We start from the raw sequence: 20,476 nt of genomic DNA, 5'->3' as shown, positions 1-20,476 counted from the left end.
CCTAAGTTCTAGGATTAACTTTGGTTTGATTGTTAATATTGTGTTTTGTGAATATTTCCTTGTGTGGTTTTGACCATCTTGTGTTGTAAGTGAGATCCTAGGGACTTGAAGCTCGCCAAGGGAAAGCTAGCTAATTTGTAAGTCTAGATGACCCGAGGTAAGTCTCTTGACCTTCTAGTTTCGACATTGTGAATATTGTGCATGTGTTAAGATTAGTGATAATTTAGTTTTAAAGCCCTTGTTGAGGCTATTATCTTGTTTAAAATTCGTGTACAAGCATCGGTCCTTGTCGTGGCCATTTAATATCTGTCTTGATAATTGTGGAGAAAGGGAACATCGTATGTAGAGTTGATGATGATAAATTGTTGTGATGGTTGTGTTGTGAGTTGTTGATGTTTGGCCATAGATCACTTTCCCTACCCACACTTGACTCACCAGTTGACATAAATTCACTTGAAAGAAATTTTAGACGAGGCCTTAGGGAATCTTCAAGCATAAGAGATCTTGAAACTAAATTTAACACAATGGAGGAAAATGTAGGAAATGTCAGAAATGATTGAATTAATAATGATAGGGCCAAAATTCCAAATATAGTCCCTATGACTCTTTGGGACCATTTCATCCTTACCCCCTATGCTTCTCCCTCTTGCATTGTGATGCCAAATATTGAGGCGGCTCAATATGAAATTAAATCCAGCACTATCCAAATGTTTCCATTTTTTCATGGCTTTGAGAATGAGCATCCCTATAAGCACATTGATGAATTCCTCAAAATATTTTCTACCATCAAGATTTGGGGCTTCCCTGACAATGCTCTCCAATTGTATCTCTTTCCATTCTCCTTAAAAGAAAGGGCAAAATACTGGTTGAACTCCCTTGTTGCAAATTCCATCATTTCATGAGCTCAATTGCAGCAAGTATTCTTAAAGAAATATTACCCAATGAGTAAAACCAACTTAATGAGGCGTTCTATTCTTAACTTTTCTCAAATTGATGGAGAACAACTCCATGAGACTTAGGAGAGACTTCAAGACCTCTTAAGGAAATGCCCGCACCACCTAATTCCAAAATGGCAATTCGTGTAAGCTTTCTATGCTGGGTTAACCGACCCACATAGATTCATGGTTGACTCATCTTATGGGGGGATGTTTATGTCTAAAAGCCCGGATGAGGCACGGACCCGCTTGAGAATTTGAGTGAAAACTCGTTACAACACAATTCTTGTGGTGGTCCAACCTCAACCAATACAAAAAACTCCACTCCATATCGACCAAAGACCATGAGGGAAGAATCATCTCAAGTAGATGCCATAGTTCATAAATTCTATCAATTAATGGCACCACATTTCTCCCCCTCTTTGTCTCAGAATTCAGCTAGCTCGGTGTGTGCATCATATACTAGTCCATTCCATCTCTCGAAAGATTGTCCCACACCGGAGCAATTTTCCAACCCCAATCAAGAGCAAGCTAATGCCATGTTCTCAAGGCTTGGAAATAATCCATATTCCAATACTTTCAATCCGGGATGGCGAGATCACCCGAATTTTTCGTGGAAGCAACAAGCCCCACAAAATTCCCAATTTCAAAATCAAGGGCATCAAAATCAGCCCTCTTCTCAATTTTATGGTAGGCAATTTCAGGCTTCTTCAAGTTATCGTCCTCCTTACAATCCAAATGTCTCCACTCAACCTCCCGTGTATCCAACTGATGAGATAGTGGCTGCAAACAAGTAAATGATGGAATCATTGAATAAGCAAATTATGGATTCTAACAAGCAACTTTTGACATCTTTGCAGCCTACTCTTCAAATGGTTCATTCTCATACTCAGTCCATAGTTAACCTTAAGAATCAAGTGGGACAAATAACAAACTCTGTGAACCAATTGCTTCAAAAGGACAAGGGTAAGCTTCCTGCTCAACCATTTGAAAATCCTAGGGATGCATGTGATTGATGAAACCCCTCCTCCGAGTGGGCCGAGTTGTGAACACGTTCAAGCAATCACCACCCTTAGGAGTGGTCGAGTTGTTGACAACAAGGTTGATGGAACCAAGGATGAGCAGAATTCTCCTTCGGAAAGTCCAACTCCTAGCTCCTCTAATCCAAAAGTCACTCCTAAAAACCAAATTCTACTCATTAAAATCCCAAGCTTGTCACCCCAAATGTAAAAACTTCTTACGAGCCAAAAGCTCCGTTTCCTCAATGTCTCCAAGAGTCGACACATTTCAGGAATAAGAATTGCAAAATTCAAGACATGTGGGAAGTTTTCAAGCAAGTGAAGATTAACTTGCCTTTATTGGATGCTATAAAGCAAATCCCTCCCTATACAAAATTTCTCAAAGACTTGTGCACTCAAAAGCGCACTTTTAAAAATCATTTGCCAAAGAAAGTAAGGTTAACTGAAAATGTGAGCGCAATCATTCAACACAGTGCTCCTCCAAAGTATAAGGATCCGGGCGCTCCAACTATATCGTGTGTCATTGGCGACAACAAGATAGAACTGGCCCTCCTTGACTTAGGAGCTAGTGTAAATTTGATTCCATATTCAGTTTACTTGCAACTTGGGCTGGGAGATCTAAAGCCAACTTCCATGGTTTTGCAACTTGCCGATAGATCGGTCAAGCATCCATGAGGCATTCTTAAGGATGTGATCATCAAAGTGGATAAATTCTACTTCCCGATAGACTTTGTGGTTCTTAACACGGAACCGGTCCATGATCCAAAAAAGCACATTCCCGTAATCCTTGGTCGGCCATTTGGCAACATGCAAGTCAAACTTCACATCTTCCATGCAACTCAACATCCTTCCGATGAAGATGATTGTTTCCTTATAGATATGATAGATGAAGTGGTTGAGGAATCTCTCCCCTTTGTGCTAAGCAAAGATCCTTTGGAAACTTGCATGTCTCACTTCGACTTCTCAAGCTTTGACATTGACCAATCCATCCAAGAAGTGAACTCTTTGCTTGATATAAATGCTATCATGGATACTCCTCCGTGGAAAATTCCAAAAGAACCGCTTCCTCAACTTTCTTCTACTCCTCCGGTCCCTTCCTTGAAGTCTCCTCCACAACTTGAGCTAAAGCCGCTCCCGGCTCACCTCAAGTATGTATTCCTGGGTTTAAATCAAACTCTCCCGGTCATTATTGCATCGAACCTACTAAAGGACCAAGAAACCAACCTTTTAGCGGTGCTACAAGAGCATAAAGAAGCTATTGGTTGGGCAGTGGCTGACTTGAAAAGAATTGACCTCTCTATTTGTATGCATCGCATTTATATAGAGGAGGATGCGAAGCCTTCTAGAGAGGTCCAGCGCCGGTTGAATCCTAACATAAAGGAAGTGGTAATGAAGGAAGTGATAAAATTGCTAGATGCGGGGATCATCTACCCCATCTCCAATAGCAAGTGGGTGAGTCCCACGCAAGTTGTCCCAAAGAAATCTGACCTCACCGTTGTTAAAAATTCAACGGGTGGGCTCGTGCCACAACGAACCACCATCGGGTGGCGTGTGTGCATCGACTATCGGAAACTCAACTCATCAAGTAGAAAGGATCATTTTCCACTCCCATTCATTGATCAAATCCTAGAAAGGCTAGCCGGCCAAAGCTACTATTATTTTCTTGACGGTTATTCCGGCTATAACTAAGTGGTAATCGCCCCCTAGGATCAAGAGAAAACAACGTTCACATGTCCCTTTGGACCTTTTGCCTATCGACGCATGCCTTTTGGGCTATGCAATGCTTCAGTAACGTTTCAAAGGTGCATGATGTCCATATTTTTGGATATGGTTGAAAAGTTCTTGGAAGTCTTCATGGACAATTTTTCCGTCTTTGGCTCCTCCTTCGACTCTTGTCTCCACAATCTATCTCTTGTACTCCAAAGGTGTAAGGAGACAAATCTTATTCTAAGTTGGGAGAAAAGCCACTTCATGGTCCAAGAAGGCATTGTTTGAGGTGGGCAAGGCAAAAGTTGAGTTAATCTTTAATCTTCCTTCCCCAAATTCCGTCCATCAAATCTGTTCATTTCTTGGCTATGCCGGATTTTATCATCGCTTCATCAAGGACTTTAGCAAAATTTCTCGGCCCTTGTGTAATCTTCTTGCCAAGGATATTCCGTTCAATATTGATGAAGCTTGTATGGAGGCATTCACTAAACTTCGTACTCTTCTTTCGTCTATCCCTATCATGAAACCACCCAATTGGTCCCTCCCTTTTGAGATCATGTGTGATGCATCCGATTATGCATTGGGTGCGGTTTTGGGTCAGCATGTGGGCAAGCTTCCGCATGCTATCTATTATGCGAGTAAAACTCTCTCTGATGCTCAGTTAAATTACACCACCACTAAAAAAGAACTGCTAGCTGTGGTGTATGCCTTGGATAAATTCCGCTCCTATCTTCTTGGTGCCAAGGTCATAGTCTTCTCGGATCATGCCACTCTTCGGCATTTATTAGCGAAAAAAGAGACCAAACCTCGCCTAATTCGATGGATACTCTTACTTCAAGAGTTTGACATCGAAATCCGGGACAAAAAAGGGACTGATAATGTTGTCGCCGATCATCTTTCTCGCTTGCTCATTGAAAAATCTTCCGAATTTGCCACCGTCCGTGATTCTTTTTCGGATAGGCAACTTTTTTAGATTTCCCATTCAAGTCTTCCTTGGTACGCGGATATTGTCAATTATCTAGTAATAGGAAAAATTCCCTCAAATTGGTCCAAACAAGAAAGAGACCGTTTTTTCTCCCAAGTTAAGTATTTCTTTTGGCAAGATCCGGAGTTTTTCAAATATTGCCCGGATCAAATTATCCGGCGATGCATCCCTGAAACTGAAACTACAAGTGTCCTAAATTTCTGCCACACTCTCGCGTGTGGGGGACACTTTAGTGCCAAAAAGACAGCCGACAAAGTCCTTCAAAGTGGATTTTATTGGCCATCCTTATTTCAGGATGCTTTCAACTTCTGCAAATCCATTGAGCATTGCCAAAATCTCAGATCCATGTCTAGGAGAGACATGATGCCCCTCACTCCCATCCTAATTATCGAAATTTTCGATGTTTGGGGGATCGACTTCATGGGACCATTTTCATCTTCTTATGGCTATGAGTATATTCTTGTAGCGGTGGATTATGTTTCCAAATGGGTTGAAGCCAAGGCTACCAGAACCGATGATCATAAAGTTATGATCCAATTCATTCAATCCAACATCTTTAGTCATTTTCGAACGCCCCGAGCAATCATCAGGGACGGAGGCTCTCATTTCCGTAATTGTCACCTTAAATCCGTCCTCTCCAAGTACTCCGTCCTTCACAAGGTTGCCATACCTTACCATCCTCAAACGAGTGGTCGAGTGGAAGTATCTAATCGGGAGATTAAGCACATCTTGGAAAAAATAGTTCGCCCGGACCGCAAAGATTGGTCGTTGAGACTAAACGATGCACTTTGGGCTTACCGGACAGCTTATAAGACGCCTATTGGCATGTCGCCATATCAGCTTATCTTTGGAAAAGCTTGCCATATCCTAGTCGAACTAGAGCACCGTGTTTATTGGGCCATAGAAAGGCTCAACTTTGATCTCCAACAAGCCGGCTCTACTCGCAAATTACAACTCAATGAGCTTGAGGAACTTCGAAATAAAGTGTATGAAAGCGCCAAAATCTATAAGGCAAAGACTAAAGCTTTTCATGACAAACATATTGTCAACAAGTCTTTTGCTCCGGGACAAAAAGCTTGGCTTTTCAATTCCTACTTGAAGCTCTTTCCCAGTAAACTCCGGTCAAGGTGGGATGGTCCATACATCATCACTTCTGTCTTTCCTCATGGAGCGGTTGAACTCCAAGATCCTACCAATGGATCTCTCTTCAAGGTTAACGGCCAACGCCTTAAGCCTTATGTTGATGGCATCGTCCCTATCTGAAAAGTTGAGAAAGTCCTATTGACGGACCCAATTTATGAGGACTAACCTGATCTTGGTGCGTCTAGCTATCGACGTTAAATTTAGCACTCATGGGAAGCAATTCTTTCAAATTCCAAGCTTCCCTCTTTTAAGTTGCCTTGGCCGAGAATTTTTCGAAAATTAGCTAAGTATAGCAAAAATGTGACCTCTTACAGAATTATCTCAAATTGCGTTCCAAAAGTCATATTCGGCTTACTTAGTCATTTTAAGGTCTCAGTACCATTTTCGAAATTTTTCAAGGTCCTTCCGGCAAGTTTCTCCACTAATCCAAAAATCACGAGAAATTCGGGCTCTAAAATATTACTTTCGCAATTGAGTGCCGAATCCCGTTCCGAAGGTTCTACACGGTGTCTAGGGTCTATAAGAGCTTAAATTTCATATTTGAGACACCTTCGACCCCATCCCGGCCTTTGTAGGCCACATTTTCTTCCAAAGAGAGTTTCTACATAGACCTGCAGGCGCCTACTAGAACCACGCGGGCGCTCGCTAAAGCTGGCAGTGTGCTCATCAGGCCTGCGGGTGCCCGCCAGAATCACACGGGCACCCACCATTTCGGGTAGTGGTCTCATGCATTCCGTGGGCGCCCGCCCATGTTCGGTTTTCTCATTAAAACCCACTTCTTAGCCCTTTTCAAATATTCTCCCTCTCTCTCTCAGCACTAGCCGAATCTCACCCTCTCTTTCCCAAACCATTCTTCCTCTCCTCTCATTCTTCATAACTTCTTCCGCTCCCTTAACCATCTCCATCATCCTTCTTCCATCTTCCTAATCATCCCATTATGCATTAAGGGGAGCGTTTAGTTCTTTGTTTTTGGGTAAACTTCTTCTACTCTCTCTCTTTCTTTCAATTTTTGACTTAATAGAGAAAGGGATTGACTATGTGGAGGTGTGGTATTTGTTTGGGGTTGTGTATTGCAATTGCAGGGCCAAAATTTTTGGGTTTCCAAGTTTCTAATCAACCTTTGGACCTCTTCCTTTTTGTCTTGCACACCAGGCGTTCGATGAATTGCCCAAACCAACTTCATCTTTCTAAATGGCACCACTTTTGGCATTAACTTGTGGCCGATTTTGTTGTGTGCAGATTTATGTTTTATGTGGATTTTTATCTTTCAATAAAATTCATGTTTGTGTTATTATTTCTGTTTTAGATTTTCTTAAGAGATCTATGTTTTTACATATATATATTAGTTGTGTTTTGACAGGTCTTCATGTCCAAGTTTGGGGGAAGATCATTTTGGCATCTCTTCATGGGATTGCATGTGGCTACAATGCCAGAGTTGCCTCACTCACTTGGTATTTTTGTTCCTTTTACCCCATATGCTCTTTATTTATACATCTTTGTCTTCACACATTAAGGACAATGTGTCATCCAAGTTTGGGGGTATTGTGTATTGTATAGCATTTGCATTTGCTATTTTGTTCAAATAGATTTGTATAAAACTGAAAATTAAAAAAAAAATGGAAGCAATGATTTTGTAGTCATGGAACTTGTTAGAGATTGAAGCATGTGTTGAATACTTTGTGTATAGAGGTAAATGATAGTTTTGAATTGAGGAAATTCTATTGAACATATAGATTCAAAAAGGTTTGTATAAATGCTTCAATTAGATTATCTTCGAGTATCATACTCTTCTATGCTTCACACTGCACAGATGCACACCGGAAACTCAATTGTGAGGCATGCAACCTGATTGACCTTGACCATGACTCATGACTCAGTTGATTTGAATTGATGTCCCTAATGAATGGATACCCTTGGCATATAGTTAAAAAAAAATAAAAAATAAAGAAAGAAAAAAGAAAAAGAGCAATCAATGACCAGTCAAAGTTCGTAGCCTTTCCAGCTCGAGTTATTATGCCCTAGGAGTGTTTCTACACTTAGCACCCTAAAACCATCTGGTTTGGGAGTTGTTTGCCTAACGCTTGCTACATGGGTTGGTTAGAAAGCTTAAAGAACCTAGACATTGCACGATTATTCAAAAAAAAATTAATAATAAATAAATTTGGTTCATCGAAGTTCGTAGCCTTTCCAGCTCGAGTTATTAAGCCCTAGGAGTGTTTCTACACTCAGCACCCTAAAGCCATCTGGTTTGGGAGTTGTTAGCCTAACGCTTGCTACATGGGTTGGTTAGAAAGCTTAAAGGATTTTGGCATTGCACAACCAATTGTATGCCATGGGGACCTCATTTTGAAGGAGATTTAAGGATGTGAAAATGTGTTTTTGGGATTGAAAAAGAGGGTTAAAACCGCATATTGGGATTTTGGCTCACTTTCACTGAAGTGAGGGTTCATGATTATCCATGAGATGATAATTGAAGTTTTTATACAAAGCTTAATGATTGATGCATTTAAGATTGAACTCATTTTTTGTCATTTTGATTATTAAGGCTTCATATATGCAAGGTAGTCTGTTTAATGGAACTTCCTCCAATTTTCTGTCATTCCATGCTACATTTGAGCTTCATATATAAATTTCTTGCTTAATGATTGATGCATGTGTCATTTTTGCTAGATTTTATATTTTGTTTTGCTAAGGGACTAGCAAAATGTAAGTTTGGGGGTGTGATTAGCGCCGAATATTCCATATTCAAGCGCCCCTTCTTACACTAGTTAAGTCCATGAATGAAGTATAATGTACAGTTTAACTCCAATTGTGTTTTTCTTTCGAATTTCAGGCTTTGTTCCCAAGATTGATCAACGAAGCGGTTTTGACATCATTTGTGTGGAAATGCATGCGCCGTGTTGGGAAATCATCTTTTTTCTAGCAAGCCTCTTCTATTACCGTTTTTGTGGTGAATGGCGACATGGCTTAGTATTTCATAAGGGACATGTGTCATCGCTCCAGCCTGAAGAAAAGTGTAAAAAATCAAGAATTGAAGTGCAGCTGCAGCCTCCGCGGGCGCCCGGGGAGCTCTCGCGATGCGCCCGCTAGCCCAAAACTCTCTGGCCTCTTTCGCGGGGCCTTGCAGCAGGCCCCACCATAGCTCCCGCGCACCTCGCGGGCGCCTGCCGTCGAGCCGCGGGCGCCCGCCAAACATGCCAGTACCATCCTACCGAGCCATAGCTTCTGCGGGCGCCCACCGACCCTCTGCAGGCAACTCACCTACTCCTCTTTTTCAGCATTTTTGTTCCCTTATCTTCATTTTATGTGGTGGAGAGTGAGCTAGAGGTGGGAGCTCGAGATTTTCAGCATGGGGGGTAGGTTTTGAGTGTATATAGAAGGTTATCTCATTTAGAGGGAGATATCTCACATTTGCTAAGTTTTAGAGAGAGAATTATTGAGTTTTGAAGGACTTGGTGGGTCTCGAAGCTTGAAGGGCAAAAATGGAGGGTGAAGCTTCCTCTTCTCCTTCATCCATTGCTCCTATGGGTAACTAAACCTCCATCTAGGGAGGTGATGAAGCTCCATTTTGTAAGCATTGCTTTATTTTGATTTATTTTTGCGGATTAATGTATGTATGTAATTTTTCCACGAGCTAGAGTACTTTATTTCATGTAATGAACTTCAATTTCTATACATGATCATTTTGAGTTAAATATCTTGTCTTAGATTATTTTTCTCTTATGGTTATATTGCTACATTTTCATTGTGACAATGGAGATGAGTTTATGGAAGTGTTGTTATTGGCATGATAATTAGGAGAATTGATAATCTATTGCTTAGGATCTCCCTTTGATAGATTATTCTTGGATTCTATTTCATGTGCTTCCATTATGAGGTTAAGGGCTTGATAATCTTTGGCTTAGCAAGCATGTCCAAGGTTGCATTCTAGTTTAGGTAACCAAAGCATGTAATGCTTTGATAGGTTATTCTTGCCTATTGACTTCATATATTTCTTGAAGGGAATGTAATAATTTTTTGTTGTTACATCCCATGGTTATATATATATGTTATTCCCCTAAGTAAATCATGTCCTAGCATGCTTTTTAATGGTTGTGGAGTCACTTCCCTAGTCTCTTCTTTATCATCTCTATCTCTTTACTTTCTTATTGTAGGCAATTTAAATTCTTAGTTTTAAGTGACAAATCAAACAAACCTCTATACCCCTTCATCAAACTAAACGTAATTTTAAAACCTTAGTTGCCATAAACTAGCGCAGTCCCAGTGGTTCAACTTACCCGACCAATAGCCCTATTTTAAAACGATTCGTGCTATTGCGAAGGTTGATTTATTATAGATCGAATTCTTAACCGATCAAAATTCCATTCTAGGGAGGCAACTTTAGAGGCAATTCTTAGTGTAGAAGAAAATGAGGAGAAAGCTAGAGACACCGTTGGAGAGTTCTTCATCAACAAGGAGCAAATTTCATCCATGGAGCTTGGCCTTGAGGGTTGGAGGAGCATCACCATGAGTGGCTAGACATCCTCTTGGGGCTAGAGTTAGCCCCAAGCATGCCTTCTTTACCTTAATCTTGTGTGTTAGTGAGGGATTAGTGTTGTAATACTAGTTTTGACACTTTGATTTATATAGATCTTGTTTATTCAAGGATTTATATGGTTTAATGCTTCCAATTGTTCATTTCATTCTATCCATATGTCTATGTATGCTAGAATAGATGTTCATGTGTTTGTCTCTAGATTTTGTGTTATTGATGCATGTCTATGTGTGTTGATGCTATAGATCTAGAGATTGTCAAAACATAGTGCTTAATGGAATGCTCTTGCTATTTTCTTGATGGTTCATACTTATTTCTTGATGGATTGTGTCTTTCCCTTAGTTTAATTTCATGCTAGTAGTGTAGTTCTAGTGTAGATGATAAATGGGAGGACAATCCATGCTTGTTGTTTGATGTTCCATGCTTTTGAATGCAAGTATCATATATCTCTAACCTTGTGGTGTATTTGGATTCTGAGTTTAATGAAAGGATTAATGACTTGTTTTGATCTATTGTGCCTTTCACATGTTGTTTAGACAATATATGCTTCATTGATTAGATATATTGTGCCTTTCACATGATGTTTAGACAATACATGCTCAATTGGTCATCCTTGCTTGTTGAATCAACCAATCACACACACATAAATGTTGCAACACACCTTACCCTCATTAGTCACTTGTGAATGGTATAGAAATGCATTGCTTGGTGGTGACCTCTAAACCCCAAAACCTCTCTTTATCTCTTTTACTTATTCTTATTTGCAATTAATTACTTAGTTTAATTTAGTTGCTCTCTAGTGTAATCAACCAACCAATCATTTGTTTGATCATTCGACCTACTAGCCCTAGTTGCAATTCCACAACAAAGTTCGACCTAGCAAAATCCGCAATCCCTTGGGACGATCCCTACTCAGTCTATCTATATTTTTAGTGAAGGTAGTAGTGGCTCTTATAAATGTAAAACATGGCCCTCGCCTTAATGCACACTCTCCAAACTTGATGGTAGGGTGACGAACCACTAGTATGAACCATCAAGAAAATAATAAGAGTATTCCATTAAGCACTATGTTTTGACAATCTCTAGATCTATAACATTAATACATATAGACATGCATCAATAACACAAGAAATAGAGACAAGCACATGAACATCTATTCTAGAATACATAGACATATGGATAGAATGAAATGATCAATTGAAAGCATTAAACCATATAAATCATTGAATAACAAGATCTATATATATCAAAGAGTTAAAAGATGTATTACAACACTAATCCCTCAATAATACACAAGATTAAGGTAAAGAAAGCATGCTTAGGGCTAACTCTAGCCCCAAGAGGATGTCTAGCCACTTATGGTGATGCTCCTCCAACCCTCAAGGGCAAGCTCTATGGATGAAATCTGCTCCTTGGAAGATGAAAGGCCTCCAATAGTGTCTCTAGCCTCCTTCTTCTTTTCTTTTACACTAAGAATAACCTCTAAAGTTGCCTCTCCCAAATTGCTAATACTCTCTCAAAAAGTGCATCATATTCCTTTTATAGGTAGGTCAAGTGACACACCAAATGAGCTGGGGTCATGTAAGGCATATTCCTCAATGATTGGATAGAGGACGGAATGAATGAGCTGGCTTTTTAACTTTTTCATACTGGAGGAAGTTCAATCGATCGAACCTTGGACTTGGATCGATCGAACTTGGCTGAGATCTATCGAACTAAGGCTGGATCGATCCAACTGGCTGAGCTTTTTAGGAATAGACAAATCCGAGATATTTTTGGAGATATTTTGGGAAAAGGACAAAAGTGGTTAGTAGGTGGTACAACTGTGGATAAGATCAATCATTTAGATAAGGACAAGGGGTTCGATCGATCGAAGGATGATGTTAGATCGATCGAACTTTTAGATTTCTGAATGTGAACGTCATGGTTTCTATCCATCTTAAAGTGCTGAGATCGATGAATGCTGGATCGATCGAACCTTATTCTTGGATATATCAAACTTTGCTGCTACCCACTTTTGGCTTCTTTTTGCTTCTTTCTTTCTTCACTTTGCTCCTTTCTTTGTTCAATCCTAGAATTGCTTCATTTAAGCTCTTATTTGGCTGAGTTAGCTTATTTTGGGGATAAGTGCCCGAAAATGGAAAAAAACACGAAATCAATCTAAAAATGGAAAAGTAAGATAGATAAAGGTTCTAGAATACCCAAGCTTAATGGGTTAAAATGCGCACTTTTCAGTGCTCATCACACCCCCAAACTTAAATATTGCTAGTCCCTTGCAATGAACTAGAAGGTAAAGGAATGAAATGAACAACTATACAAGTATAAACTAGAAAGTAATAAAATGATAGCACCACTTTCATAGGGAACACGATTGCACTTAGCACATGCAACAAGCCTTTTAAACCCCTAGGTTACCCCTAGTGGATGAGTGAAGTCTCGTAAAGGTTTCCAGAAATGATACCCACAAACATTAAGTTCATTCTTTCAAAAGAGGTACCAATATTGCGAACAAGCATTGGGAGAAAACTACCTCAAGTATGCAATTTTTTAACCCTTTCCAAGCAATCGCCCAAAATCTCAACATCGAGCAAGCAAATATGGTCCTCCACACATCAAGAAAATGATCATGCAAATCAAAATAACTCTAGAATCCTTTTTGAGTGGACCGGCATCAATGTGTTGCTATCTAAGCTAACTAAAGAATTAATCACATCCTTACCCTCAAAGTAGCACACAAATCTAGTACCGTTCATCAAGACAAAAGGTGGACCTTTTATTAAAGCTTTATTGATCTAGGTGCGCTTATTCTTTTCACTCATTTTTTTTTTTTTTTTATAGGATCAAAGATGGAAGTATAGTGCAATGTGTTGATCTATTAAGCTTTCTAGCGATTCATGAGGTCGAACGTTAGGTCAATGACTCCCAAACCAGACGGCTTTAGGGCACTAGGTGTTCAAACACCCCTACGGACTTACAAGCTCAAATCAACTAGGCTACAAATCAAGACAACCTCCATCTATTCATATCCCACTTCTCACCTTTTGGGAGAAGTCATCACCTTTTTATTGCTTTTGAGACTTTTTCTTTTACGTTTTTTTTTTTTTTTTTTTTTTTTTTTTTTTTTTTGTTTGAATAGCAAGTTCAATTATTAACCTAGAGTTTGGGCTTTCCACCTTTCGGCGCGAGAAATTCAGTGCTTGATGAGGCTAGAATCCTAGCTACTTAGTGGAAAGGGGTTGTTATCCACCTTTATCAGGAATGAAAGCTTTCAATACACTACTAGCCCAATTGGGATATAACCAATTCAATAATCAACAAAGCATGTACCCCACAAATGAATGCTAGTGTGCGCCGGTGCAAGTGTAGAATACTAGAATGAATCTCAAAACAATCACAAAATTAGGACGATGTGGACCACAAATGCAAGCAAGATATCAATCTCTCGAAAAATTTACTCCTAAATGGCATCCACAAGGCATACAAGGAGTATTGGACTCTCAAGTCAAGCAATTTTTAAATTTTAAGCAATATAGTCCTCAATAGATCAAAATCATAGCTAGATATGGACTAATCATAGAAATATCCCTCAAATACACAAAGCATGCTCAATTTTTTTTTATTTAAAGCAAACACTGCAAAACACCATCCCCCCCAAACTTAAATGGCACAATGTCCTCAATGTGCAAAGAGAACAAAGAAAAGAATATACCAGTGCAACTAAGGCATAGAATGATCGGGACTTGAAGTATCCGAAGTGGGTGGCATGGCCCCCCCAAACTTAGGATTAATTGTGGTCCTGAAAATTGGCACTTGGAAAAACTCATCAGATAACAAAATGGGATAATTAGTGCATGGTGGACATGCAAGTGTAAATAGGATAAACAGATAAAAAGATGAAAGAGGTATAAGGGTAGTCCTGAAAAATCGGGTAGTACTCTTTCACCGAAGTTACTAAGATGCACCTGATGGAGTCAAACATACAGATATAAGAACATAATCATATGACATCCATAATAAAAGCATGAATAAATGAAATAAAGTACTGGTACATCAAAAGATCTAAGCCGACAGACCGACTGCAAAAATGATATATAGTATCAAAAATAGAGTATCAAAGATAGAGAAGGATCATAAAAAGATAGAAGGATCTCAAGATGATGAGGTAGGACGGGCAGGTCATGTTCTGTGGATATCTCTAGATAGATCTCGGAACATAGCCGTGACATCCGTGCAGAAGGTAGGAAAATCATCTCGGTGGGCCATAAGATCAGCTCTGTGGGCAATAAGATTAGATCGTATAGCAGCAACAACATCCTCAAGAGTCTGCAAGTGTACTCCAAAGCTAGGGGTCTGATCTGGAGCCTCAGGTATAGAAGAATCAGAAGACTGAGAATCCTGAGTATGCTCCTGCTCGTGAATGGGTGACCTAGCTGGAGAGTGCTCCTCCTCCTCATCTGCAGGTCACTCTAAATCTATGTCTATAAGCTCGGCATCTGGATCAACTGGTGCGCCGTCTGCTGCTGGATATGCTGCTACTGAGGCTGCCTCTGCTTCCTCCTCCTCTAGCTCCTCTGCAACCACTACTGCGTGGTCCTGCAGTCTCATGATAATAGCATTGTAGCTCTTGGTCCAATCCTTCTTCTGGAAGGAACAAGATCCTGTCTCCCGGCGCTCCCGTGGATGGAATGGGTAGAGCTGGTCAATAAGAATCTGGGTGATGAGGTGGCCAAAAGGAAGGAACTTGGGCCGCTCCTTGCTAATATAGTTGTTATACAGCTGCCTCATCACGGTCCAGATGAGTGCGGGAATGGACACCCAGCACCCTGTGTAGAATGCGTAGAGGGCTGTCAAATAATCTCCTCCCAACTGAATTTTGTGGCCGGCCATATAAATGTTCCGAAAGAGAACGGAATCAACAAACCACAGGTCGTCTGGAAGATATGTGCGGGTGGCGAAAGTCTCGCCAGCGGCATGGTGACCTATCAAAGCAACTGCCATGTCGGCATAAGAAGGCTTGTATAGCCTTGGATAAAGCTCCTGAAGCTCTGGAGGGCATTTGTGTGGACAATGGCATGATCTGGAAAGTGTGTCCACAGTGATAGTAATCTATTGGCCATCAATAGAACTGGCCATCTCTGCTGTAGTGCGCGGGGACGGTCGGAGGTTCTGGAAGAACACTCAGACAAGCCTCGGATAGACGGGCTCAGTAACTGGGGCAAGAATAGCTACAAGGCCCCTCCGAACAATATCATCATACCCTGATCAGGTCATCACCGATCGGGAAAAGAAAGCTATGTCAAAGAATGACTCGTGGGCTACGGTTATCTGTGTATATCTGGATAATGGCCGGTCAAGCTGGCGAGCTGGCTGAGCTGGCTGAGGTGGTGGAGATGGTGATGGGGTGCGAACAGCCGCGGCCTGATCTGGAGATAGAGATGGTATAAACTCAGCCCGAGCCTAAGATGTAGAAGCAATATGTTCATCCTCAACTATATGAAAGGGCTCTGCTGTCCTATGCTGGATCCGTCTCTATGATCTCGAAGGTCCGTGTTGCCTGTTGGCAACAGTCTTCCTCTTAACCATGGCCTGTAGAAAGGAAAAGAAACACTTGCAATGGAAGTTAGTGCCAGAATAAAGAATTGAACGCACAACATAGACACATGTATGTCAAGTAAGATAGACATAATAGAAATGGCATGAATCTAAGCAAGTGATAAAATGTGAAGCATGCTAAGCAATATAAGTATGAAATGCATCCAATGTGGAATATCACAGGCATTGGGCACAAATAAGATAGCATGAACACATAGATATGATGAATGAAGTGTGTATGTGAGATCTGTGAAGTTCGATCGATCATAAAAAAAAGTGAGATCGATCATAAAAGTTGGATCGATCGAAGGTAAGTGAGATAGATCTCACAACTTCGATCGAGCTGAGAAATTAAAAAGGATGAGTTTGATCGATCTCTCAAGATAGATCTGACATAGAAGTTCGATCAATCGAACTTTGCTGCTTCCCACTTTTGGCTTCTTTTTTCTTCTTTCTTTCTTCACTTTGCTCTTTTCTTTGTTCAATCCCAGAATTGCTTCCTTTAAGCTCTTATTTAGCTGAGTTAGCTTATTTTCAGGATAAGTGCCTAAAAATGGAAATAACACAAAATCAATCTCAAATGGCAAAGTAAGATAGATAAAGGTTCTAGAATACCCAAGCTTAACTGGCTAAAATGCGCACTTTTCAGTGCTCATCAGAGCCCCAAACTTAAATATTGCTAGTCCTTAGCAATGAACTAGAAAGTAAAGGAATGAAATGAATAACTATACAAATATATACTAGAAAGCAATAAAATGATAGCACCACTTTCGTAGGGAACACGATTGCCTTTAACACATGCAACAAGCCTTTTAAACCCCTAGGTTACCCCTAGTGGACGAGTGAAGTCTCATGAGGGTTTGCAGAAATGATACCCACAAACATTAAGCTCATTCTTTCAAAAGAGGTACCAATATTGCAAACAAGCATTGTGAGAAAACTACCTCAAGTATGCAATTTTTCAACCCTTTTCCAAGCAATCTCCCAAAATCTCAACATCGAGCAACCAAATATGATCCTCCACACATCAAGAAAATGATTATACAAATCAAAACAACTCTAGAATCCTTTTTGAGTGGATCGGCATCAATGTGTTGCTATTTAAGCCAACTAAAGAATTAATCACATCCTTACCCTCAAACTAGTACACAAATCTAGTACCGATCATTAAGACAAAAAGTAGACCTTTTATTAAAGCTTTATTGATCTAGGTATGCTTATTCTTTTCACTTATATATATATATTTTATAGGATCAAAGATGGAAGTATAGTGATGATGACGATGACGATGAACAGTGACGGTGAGAGAGAAGGGGGTGAGGGTTTGAAGAGAGGGTTGGATCGATCTATGTAATCGATCTTGAAACCCTCGGTTTCTATTTTTAAAAACATTCACCGACAGAGTTCGATCAATCGAACCTCAACTAAGATCGATCGAACTTTCTCTTTCTTTTTTTCTTTTTTTTTTTTAAAATTAAAAACTAAAATTAAAAATTAAAATTGAAAAATAGAAAATATTTTTGGGATTTTTTTTAAAATAAAAATAAAATTTTTTTGGTATTTTTGGAAAATAAAATAAAATAAAAAATATTTTTGGATTTTTAAAAATTGAAAAAGTCAAAACAAAGTAAAACAATGAAATGGAGAAGTGAGATCGATTAGAACAAAATGTTCGATCGATTAGACAGAGAGCAAAAATATGCAGGTTTTTGGTTCAGAAATTTGGCTAAGTGTTGGAACTTGAGATCGATCGAACGTGAATATTCGATCGATCTGACAGAGAGGTGGTTTGGATGTAGGTTCTGCAGGCTCAAAAATATTCTAAGTATCAAGACTCAAGATCGATCGAAAGGATAGTTGAATCGATCGAAGCTCCTATGATCGATCTGATAAATTTTTCGATCGATCCGACAGAGAACAAAAATATGCAGGTTGGATGCAGGTCGAAAAATTTTTCTAAGTGTTGGCCGCAGATGGGAGTTCGATCGATCGAAATCCATAGTTGGATCGATCAAACTCGTACAGAATGCTCAAAAATGACATGAAAGCTCATGCAATCCTCACCAAAGTTCCTTTCAATGCATGTGAACCAAAAACAAATATCTAGACTTTGCAAGAAATGAAAATTTAAAATAGAAATGGGGGAGGAATAGGGTTTTGACACCCTACGACTGCTTTTGCTAGTCTTTAACGTCTCTAGCAAGACATTAAGCTCTTTTAGCCCGGATCAAAGATCTTGTTGCTCATCCCCTCCTTGACGGGGTGATAGATACCTTGAGCTCCACCCAACAAATGGTTCTTCGAAGAACTTATTGGATCAAACTCAAAAGAAGGTTTTGGTCCTTTGTCCAAACAATCAAAAATTTTGGGCTTCCATGCCCTTTCAAAGCAAGAATTTGAAACAATGGTCTTAGAATACAATATTGAAGATGGTCCCTTTGAAATATTAGTCTTACTTAAAAGCTCAATTTCTTCACATGGTTGGTCAATACATTTTTCTACAATATTAACCTCTCCTTAATACTTGTCAAATGAGTTAGGGGTTGGATTAAATATATTCAACTTCACTTTCATGTGGCCAAAAGAGATCTTCATTACCCCCATCCTACAATTGATGTTGGCATTTGAGGTTGCCAAGAAGGGACGGGCAAGGATAACTGGTATTTGTCTCTTAGGATTGGAAACCGGTTCCGTGTCAATGACAACGAAATCAACCGGGAAGAAGAATTTATCAATCTTAATTAAAACATCTTCAATGATACCCCTAGGCTTCTTAATTGATCGGTCGGCAAGTTGCAAAACTACCGACGTCGGTTTCAATTCACCTAAGCCTAGTTTGAAATAAACCGAGTATAGAAGAAGGTTAACACTTGCTCCTAAGTCAAGAAGCGCCCGATTAATGATATCATCACCAATGATGCATGATGTAGTGGGTGAACCGGGGTCCTTAAACTTTGGGAGAGTGTTGTGTTGCAAATTTAAGCTCCCTTGCTCGGTCAAAACCACTTTTCTTGGTGTTTGGCTTTTGTTCTTCCTCTTTTGGGTGCAAAGATCTTTTAATAAGCCGGTATTTGCTTGATTGCATCCAAAAGTGGAAGATTAACTTTCACTTGCCTAAACATTTCCAAAATTTCATTGGTCTTAACCCTTTGCTTCTCTTTTGAAATGGACCCTTTTAAGGCGTCCGGAAATTGAGCTTTTTCAAACACTTTTTCAGAATATTCTTTCAAAGCCTCTTTAACACAAGAAGTTTTCGAATCATGTTTCAATTCACTTTTCAACAAAATATTTTCACAATCATTTTTCAAAACTTCTTTTTCAAACACATTTTTCAAGACTTTTTTCAATGAATCATTTTCAAGATCACTTTGCAAATCACATTTTTTAGCTTTCTCATTCATAAGATCATGAACATGCAATGAAGGAGGAATAAAATGTGAAACAGGACGGGTGACAACTTGTGGTTGCACCGGTTCACTCTCTTCATTGGATATTTTAACTTGATTGTCCACAACTCTACCACTCCGCAAGGTGGACACCGCATTGACATGTTCTATGGTACACCCTTCCAATGAGGATTGGGTTTCCACAACACATTGTTGCTTGATTGGGGCATTCGTAGGCATCTTTCCCTTCTCTCTAGCATTAAGAGTGCTAGCTATTTGCCCTACTTGGGTTTCTAGCTTTGCAATAGATTGAGAGTGAGAATGAAGCAATTGTGTGTTTGCCTCTAAAGTGCCCAAAGCATTTAAAACTTTCTCTTCAAAAGCGGGACTTCTAGCATTACCTTGAGAATAAGATTCTTTGGGAAAATGAGAATTAGAAAATTGATTCCCTTGTGATTGATATGGCCTATAACTTAGGGATCCTTGGTTTTGAAGTGGAGGTGGAATGTACTTCCCTTGAAAACCGCCTTGGGAAGGGTTCGAGCCCTTTCCTTGGTTTTTTCAAGAGAAGTTCGGATGATTTCTCCAACTTGGATTATAATGAGTACCATAAGCATTTCCCCCTTGATTCACAAAAGTTGCATTGACTTGCTTATTAGGTTCGTTTTGCACTTGTCCATGAGGACAACGAGAAGTAGAATGAAGAACACTAGAACAAGTCATACAAGATTCATTTGATGCATGATGAGAATGGTTAGTGTAAGAAGATACTTGGTTCACCGAGTTTTGGTTAATAAAAAATTGATCAAACATTTGAGATAGAGATTTCATCTCCACGGCTATCTCATTAGAATGGTCGACTTGATGTAAGCCAACACTCTTCCTACCTTGTGTATTTCTACCATTCTTTGAAGATAATGTTCTATGTAATGAATTTTCACTCATGCTTTCATAGAGACGCCACATATCATCCTCATGCCTATCAATATAAGAGCCACCCATGGAAGCATTAACCATATCCTTGTAATTGTCCGATAAGCTCTCAAAGAAATATTGAACTAATTGCCATTTGGGCATGTCATGATGTGGACACGTCCTAAGAAATTCATTGAAGCATTCCCATACCTCATGAAATGTTTCCCCATCCCCACGTGTAAACTCTCTAATGGACGTTC

The sequence above is a fragment of the Cornus florida genome, unplaced genomic scaffold, assembly GCF_030987335.1.
Source record: "Cornus florida cultivar Cherokee Brave unplaced genomic scaffold, ASM3098733v1 CherokeeBrave_3.0.0_Hap2_Chr04, whole genome shotgun sequence".
NCBI lineage: Eukaryota > Viridiplantae > Streptophyta > Magnoliopsida > Cornales > Cornaceae > Cornus > Cornus florida.
The sequence above is the reverse complement of the archived record's forward strand: the minus strand, read 5'-3'. Positions refer to the sequence as shown.